The sequence below is a fragment of the Erinaceus europaeus genome, chromosome 4 (genome assembly GCF_950295315.1).
Source record: "Erinaceus europaeus chromosome 4, mEriEur2.1, whole genome shotgun sequence".
NCBI classification, from domain to species: domain Eukaryota; kingdom Metazoa; phylum Chordata; class Mammalia; order Eulipotyphla; family Erinaceidae; genus Erinaceus; species Erinaceus europaeus.
Window position 1 is genome coordinate 147,152,944 of NC_080165.1, and position 8,803 is coordinate 147,161,746.

The following is an 8,803-nucleotide window of genomic DNA, read 5'->3' on the forward strand; positions in this document are numbered from 1 at the left end:
GGGGATTGAACCTGGGACTTTGGTGCCTCAGGCATGAGAGTCTCCTTGCAAAACCATTATGCTATCTACCCCCACCCAAATGAAAAACTTTTAAATGAGCTTTTGCTTTAGAACAGATTGATAAGGAAATGTTATAGACAAGAGAGTATGAATGTTTTTCTCTGTATGTAAGTATTTATATAATGTTGGGAAATTGTGCAGATGTGGTTGAACATTGGCAGGGCCCACAAACCACTATATTTCCATGCAAATATTATTTACAGATATCCACCATGTTATCCCCGCAGGGTATTGCTAACTGAGTTAAAACCACTGCAACAGTTGCTAAGGATGCTTCCACCTTCCCAGCATGCTTTTTGCCTCTCTCCACCCCCTTTCCTAGCCAATCCCGTCCCGACTTGCCACTTCCGGAATTCTCCCATAAAAGCCTCTCCTGCTTCTGCTTTCGTTGTCTTTGCTCTTTTCTCTTCCGCCACCCAACCCAGAAAAGGGCTGGTGGGCATAGTGGGAGGCAGCCACTTTGCTAGCTCCATGTGGCCTGAAACGCTGTGCTCACACCCAATTCTGGGACGTCCGTGTGAATAAAGATTTGTGTTCCCATTCCACGAGTTCCTGGTCTCTTCTCTCTCCCCTGCAATGCAACCCAACAATATAATACTAATTTCTTTTTTAAAATGAATATTTGATAGCTGATAAGTAATTAGTAATAGGCTATGTCACTATTTTATAATATTTATACGATCAATACAAATATAAGAATTCATATATTTTGAATATGTAGGTATTTCACACATACATATATATGCACTTATATGCATATTTGCATACAATTGTTTCCATTGTAAGATAAAATACTCTTTAATTTCTACAACAATGCCTATAAGTAATTCAGTATGTTTTATAAAGACTGTGCAATCGATTCTGCATTTCAGTATTTTTTTTTTGTTTCTTTTTTCTGGGGGATTAATGGTTTACAGTTAATATAGTTGTTGGCAGATGTGTAAAATATCTCCGTTTTCTCCAAAAACTCACCCCCAGCCCAAGTCCTACTTTGCCATCATGTGCTAGGACCTAAAAGCCCCCTTCCCCTAATGTCCTTTACTCTGGTGTGATACAGCAAACCCAGTTCAAGTTCTACTTTATGTTTCCACTTTCAGTTCTTATTTCTTACTTTCTGTCCAGGAGTGAGATCATCCCATATTCATCACTCTGTTTCTGACTTATCTCACTTAACATGATTCCTTTAAGTTCCATCCAAGATGAAGTGAAGAACATGAATTCATCATTCTGAGTTCTATTCATTTTGTATATATACCACAACTTCCTCAGCCACTCATCTGTTGTTGAGCATCTAGGTTGCTTCTAGGTTTTGGCTATTAGTGATTGTGCTGCTAAAAACATAGGTATACATAGGTCTTTTTAAATGGGTATGTTTGACACCTTTGGATATACTCACAGGGGAGGAGTTGCTGGGTCATAGGGTAGATCCATTTCTAGCCTTGGAAGAGTTCTACAAACTGTTCTCCACAGGGATTGGACCAAGTTACATTCCCAGCAGTAGAGTACAAAGGTTCCTTTGCCCCATCTCAACCTCTCTAGCATTTGTGATTACTATCATTTCTGATGAAGAATGTTCTCACAGGGGGGAAGTGATATCTCATTGTTGTCTTTATTGTCTGACAGTTGATGACTTAGAACATTTTTTGATATGTCTGTTGGCCTTTTGGAACTCTTCTTTAGGGAATATTATGTTCATATCCTTTCCCCATTTTTAGATAAAATCATTTGGTTTTCTGTTGCTGAGTCTGGTAAGCTCTTTATATATTTCAATAAATAGTCTTTTGTATGATGTATCTTTTCCCAATCTGTGAGGAGTCTTTTTGTTTGGGTGGTGGTTTCTTTTATTCTGCAGAAAATTTGATGTAGCCCCTTTGTTTCTTTTTTTTTTTCTGTCTTCCTTGCAATTGGGCTCATGTCATTGAAGAATCCTATAAAATTTAGATAAAAAAAAGTTCAGCTAATATTTTTGTCTAAGTACTTGGTAATTTCTAGTCTGACATACAAGTCCTTGATCCATTTGGAGTTTACTTTTGTGTGTGGTAAAATGTAGCATTTTATTTATTTTTAAAATTATTTTTATATTTAAGATTATATGAACATAGGTGTATAGAGAGCTTTTTGAATGGGTGTGTTTGACTCCTTAGGATATATCCACAGGGGAGAAATTGCTAGAAATAGGGTAGATCCATTTCTAGCCTTCTTAGAGTTCTCCAGACTGCTGGACCAATTTAAATTCCTCCAAAATTAAAATGTGAAATATTATTACTAAGTAACCATTAAGATTTTTATATGATAAGATAGTGAACATATCTTTCTATGTAAATTGCATTGGTTAATTTTTTCTCTATAATAGATGACATGAATTGAATAGTTAATAGTTTGCAAATTTTATTAATAAAAAACCCCAGAAAATATAGTACTTAGAATATTAATCTGACGTAGAATGTCATAAGTTATTATCTCAGCTCTTTTCCTTTGTTTTTCTTTCTTTCATCTTTCTTCTTTCTTTCTTACTTTTTCTGAGTACACTGCTCAGCTCTGATTATGGTGGTGCTGGGGATTGAATCTGGGGCCTTGGTGACTCAAGCATGACAGCCCTCTTATATAACTATTATGCTATTTCCCCAGCCACTCAGATTTTTTTCTTGATTGCATTCCACAAGCTTTTAAAGGACATAAAAAATAAAAAAATACAGTTTCTTAGATCTATAGTTTCTGATAATGTAAACTTTCTATAGGTTTCATATTTTTACAAAGATCAACAAACTTTGTTCCTCTTGACCTGTTTCCTGATGTTTGAAGCAATGCTAGAGGTGTTTATGTAAAAGAACTAATTTTTCCCTGCTGATACGATTCACATTGATTTTCTCCTTAAAAAGCTCCTTTTGTAGCTTTTGCCTGAAACATGAGATTAGCAGCTCATTCCATGTTTTCTTGTTCAATACTGGCTCCAGGCGTCCCCAAAGGTTTTCTGTGTACCCCTCACCTTTCCCTTTTGATGTAAGTTTCCTCCTTTGTATCTCTGATTCAGACACTAAAATCTTTCTCCCAAATGATATTACATAAGTGTGAATCATCATAAAATACTGATTTTTACTTTTTCAATAGTCAAGGTTTTATTTTGTGTTCTGAATTTTGGTGTTGCTAAGGAGCAAAAGTTAACTACGTTCTTTTTCAAGATTGAATTGTCTTTATTAAATGATTCATAAATACAGCAATATTCCATTGAAAGGAAGGAGTAGGAAAACTTGTATAAAAGTAGTTATATAAAAAGAAAGTCTTTATTCAACCATAAGTAGGTTGGGGTGAAGCTATTTGCAAAAGAAAGGATAATTTTGGCAAAGTAACCTTCAGTACTTGGGAGGTGAGAAGAGAATTCCTGTCTTGCAAATTTCCTTGCTAAGGCCAATTTGGAGACTCCAAATTGGCTAGGTTAAACTTTCCTTTTAGGAATAGACTGAAATAACTATTGTTAGGTATTAAATCTAGGTGGGGACTTTCATGCTCTCAAGGACTGTTCTTTCTCTTTCTTTCTCTCTTTCTTTCTCTCTTTCTTTCTTTCTCTTTTTTTCTTTAAACAGGGATAAAACCTTCTATTAACAAAATAAAATAAATATCACCCTACATACCATTTTTTACAAGATACATATATATTTTTCCCTTTTTAAATTTATCTGTTGATGAAAAAGAGGGGAGCATGAGATATATACAATGGGAATAAATCATGGGAGCTCATGTTTACAAGTTCAGTGCTGGGCCAGGTGGTGGTCTCTTCTGGTTGAGTGCACACACTATAATGTGCAAGGACTTAGGTTCAAGTCCCTGGTCCCCACCTGTGAGGGAGAAGCTTCACGAGTAGTGAAGTAGGTCCGCTGGTGTTTCTTTATCTCTCTTCTTCTCTGTCTCCCCCTTCCTCTATTTCTAGCTATCTCTAGCTAATAAATAAAGATAATATAAAAAATTAAAAGTCCAATGCCTTATGCAGTCAACAGTTGTTCCTTCTCCATAAAGTCAGATTAGGATACCTGGTTAAGTATCCATTGCACTGCCATCTGCAAGCAGATTCAGAGAGCAAAATCCAGTCTTCCATTGTATGTAATAGGTAAGGTTGGGAAATAGAGTCAAGACTGAGAAAGTTTATAGGAAAAAAAAATCACTTTTTCAATAAAAATGCATATTCTTTTAAGTACTTAAATTTATAATAGTTCTTTTTCTTCCCCAATGTTGATATCATTTTACTGAGAGAATGTCAGCTTAATCAAATTATTGTCACACAAGTAAATGTCAACATCTTCCCAAGACTTGTACCAACATATTTCACTCTCCACCAAAACATCATCCTATTCTATCATAGGAACTTAGGTCCAGATCTGTCCTTTAGTGCCTTCCTTTATTTCTCTTCCCTCCTCTCCCCTGCCCTGCCCTGCCCTACCCTGCTCTTCTCTCACATCAGATCTGCTACAATAGACTATGATCCACTGAAGATTCACTCTGCATGTTTGTTTGTTTTTATGTAGGTTTCTGACTATTCTTTGGCCAGCCTCTTGAAAAGTACTCCATCTCCTTTGATATGGTTTGATCTGGACTGACCTTGCTAGTAATGGTCTGGTAATTTATGACTAGCTGTCTTCAAGTTAGAGGACTATAACTATAATTCTATCCCTCAAGCATTTCTGTACAGTTCAAGGAGACAGCAATGACAAGAAGTAAAATAGAAAAGAGCACCTTCTCTGATCCTACAGTCATAAATGTTATCAACTCCATTGTACTCAGCTTCTATTTGAAACTGAAATAAAATCTGAAAGTAAAACATCCATTCTATCGCAGGGCTACTATTCTGTTAAGTATTCGGCGATATTCTCCTTGTAAAACATTTACACTTTGTTTTTATCCTTGGCTATTTAAGTGGACTTCAGGTTATTTCATTATTCTTCATGATAGGTGGAAATCGTGAGAAGAACTCATTTAAACTTTAACATTTCCTAAACTAGAAGATTTATGTACGTTTAGACAACAATCTGTTTTTAGTACTGAGGATTTTGTTGTTGTTTGTTTGTTTTCATGCAAATCAGACCCTGCAGAACAATATTAAAGGATGTCTCACTATAAGTCAATGGAAGAATGATTGCCTAATTTTCAAAATTAGGTTCATGATGTGCATTCCAAGTTATTGTGTTTTCTGATTTTGATAACTATTCTAAGAAGGAACTAAAAGGAAGAAAGTAGAATGTTCAACATTTTCAGACTGAGCACGTGGAACGTGTATGCTTAGTGTTGGTAGGAGATATTTTGATAGTATAAAAAATATGATTACACAAAATACTGTTTTCACAATGTATCCAGTCATGTTTGGCCACTTATAAGATCACTCTTCTATTGAGTGATTTGGTCTGTCAGCTTCCTTTTTTCTCCTAAATGGCCATTATTTTTGTCCTCTTTGCCCTTTGCTTTCCCGAGTAAAATTCAATCCTCACCAGTCTGAATAGAAACAGAAACTGCTGATGATCTTTTCAACATTCATCTCACTCATATTAATGATAACATCACATCTTTTTCAATCGTTCTTGACTTTCCTGCCTTTCTCTCTGCAAACTTATAAATGATTGCAGAATGTAATCCTTCAATCTGAAACTGAAGTGACAGTGAGCAGCTCTGAATTTCTACTTTATTATTATTCCTGGAAACAATGTCAGTATCTTTTTCCCCAATGATGAGTACACAGACTTTGCTACTAAGGATTATTGCGATATATATATATATATATATATATATATATATATATATATATTGCTTGAGGCTATTGATAGCAGTTAGCTCCGTTGATTAATAAAAGCCCTATTTTCTATTTGAAAGACACTGAATTATAGACTGCATTATAGTTTACTTAGATTCTTTACTCAAACTGTTTAAAGTTCTCCAGTAAATTATACTCTGCTTATAAACAACTTATTAAATTGTTTTATAAATTCATCATTATACATTGTCAATGATACCTCAGAATATAAGCTACTAAATACCAAATCTAATTAGCAATAGTCGATTTAGTTTTCTGAAAATGCAACAATTTATGTTTGCAAAAATATATTAATTGCATTTTGTGTTCTGCAAAAGAAGCCTTTGTTTTCTGAAATGTGACTTGCCTTAAACTCCTTAAAATGATTTTTTTATTTACAAATATATGCTGATCTTATACTACATTCCCTCTTGTTATTGATAAATAAGAGGTAAGTATTAGAAAGATGTGTGGTGGCACACCTGGTAGAACACACATGTTATCATGTGCAAGAATCTGAGTTCAAGGCCCCCAGTGCCAGCTGCAGGGAAGTAGTGTGACAGTGCTGCAGGTGTCTGTCTTTTCTCTTCCGCTCTTAGCTTCCTTTTCCCCTGGAATTCTCTGTGTCTGAGTTCAAGAACTAAGAAATAAAATATTTTTAAAGATAGAGGGTTAATATTATATTTTCTAAAAACATACTGCAGAAATGTTTGTTACTCATTCCCAGAATCTTAATTATAGAAAAGTACCTATCATACCTTGGATTAGTTACTTAAAAATAGTGTTTTGATTTCCTACTCACTAGATGGGTAAAATGAATATTACTTTTTCTTTGGATTGTTAGACTGAAGGGTTTAAAACAATTTCTGGCATATAGATTATCTTATTTGTGTCAGTACAATTGTTAGAAATAGAGTGCTAATTTGTAATAGCCAAAACCTGGAAGCAACCCAAGTGTACAACAACAGGTGAGTGGCTGAGCAAGTTGTGGTCTATATACACAATGGAATACTACTTAGCTCTTAAAAATGGTGATTTAACCATTTTCAGCCCATCTTGGATGCAGCTTGAAGGAATCATGTTCAGTGAAATAAATCAGAAACAGAAGGATGAATATGGGATGATCTCACTCACAGACAGAAGCTGAAAAACAAGTTCAGAAGGGAAATCAGTAAGTAGAACTTGGACTTGAGTTGGTGTATCACACCAAAGTAAAAGACTCTGGCGGGGGGGAGGGTTCAGGTCCTGGAACATGATGGAAGAGGAGGACCTAGTGGGGGTTGAATTGTTATGTGGGAAACTGGGAAGTGTCATGCATGTACAGACTATTGTACTTTACTGTCTACTGTGAGCCATTAATCCCCCAATGAATAAATGTAAAAGGAAAGTAGAGTGCTCACATAATATATGAAGTGTTTCACATGGTAAGATTATAGTTTATTTCAGGACATAGATAAACATATTAAAACAGTGACTTAGTAAGTATGATGAAGATAGAGGAGGAAAATAGGGAGTTGGGAGGAAACTAATAAAATCAGAATTTGCATGAGGTTAAGATACTGACTGTACCCCTCCCTGTATATGAAGTTTTGTCAGGGGAGATGTGCTATTGTTCACATTACTTAATTTTCCACAGATGAAAACAACATTCAAGCTATTGGAATATCAGATAGTTTCTATTGTTAATTAAACTGTGTTTTGTAGTTTTATGCAATTTTGGAATTGCCATGTGTCTTGAGAAATAAGAACTTCTTTTAGAAGAAGGTGCATGAAGCAAAGGAATGTTGCGTGCGTGTCATGATGAGTCTATTTGCACTTCAATGTCAAAAGTAAGCTTTCCTTTCTTTCTCTCTCTCTCTCTCTCTCTCTCTCTCTCTTCTTCCTTTCTTTCCTTCTTTCTTTTTTTCCCCTTCCAGAGTACTATTCATTTCTGGCTTATGGTGGTCCAGGGAATGAATCTGGGAACCAGGACCCAAGAGCCTCAAGACTCTTAGTTTGTTTATTTTTGCTGGGAAATTGTGCCGATGCAGTCACATCCGCCATGTTGTCCCCTCAGGCTACTGCTAGTTCCTGTGAGAGTTGGGACATTCTTGGAGTGCCTGTTCTGCCATGTTGTGCCCTCAGGGCATTGTCTATATCCCCGTGATATTTGGAGTGCTATGGTTACTCCTCCCCCCTCCCATTCTCACGAGAGTTATTATCCTATCCTGGAGTGCTATGGTTACTCCTCCCCCCTCCCATTCTCATGAGAGTTATCATCCTATCCTGGAGTGCTATGGTTACTCCTCCCCCTTCCCATTCTCACGAGAGTTATTATCCTATCCTGGAGTGCTATGGTTACTCCTCCCCCTTCCCATTCTTGTGAAAGCTGCTCCTATAAAAGCCCTTCTTCTTCTGCACCTCGCTTCCTTGCCCGCGCTTCACTCCGGTGTTCAGACGCAGGAAAGGTTACTGCGTGAGGCGGCCATTTTTGCTACCTCCACGTGGCCCAACCTGCCTCTCTAGCACCCAACTCTGAGGTGCCAGCGCAAATAAAGATTTGTGTTTCCTCTTCGCTCCGGACCCCTCCCTCTCTTCTCAGCGGCCGCGCACAACAACATATATATTTTTTAATCTTTCATTTATTTATTGGGTAGAAACAGCCAGGAATTGAGAGGAAAGGGGAAATAGAGTTTGAACTTGTGTCCTTGCACATTCTAACATATGCACTCAATCAGTTGTGCCACCACCCAGCTCCCAGAAGTAAGCTTTAATATCTCTCTCTCCATCTCTCTCCCTCTCTCATATATATCCTCCTTCCCATATACAATAAGTCACAGTAGATTAAAGATCAAACCCGTGGTCCCCACCTGCAGGGGAAAAACTTCACAAGTGGTGAAGCAGAGCTGTAGGTGTCTCTCTGTCTCTTTCCCGCTACCTCCCCTTCCCCTCTCAATTTCTCTGTCTTTACCAAAGAATAAATAAAATTTT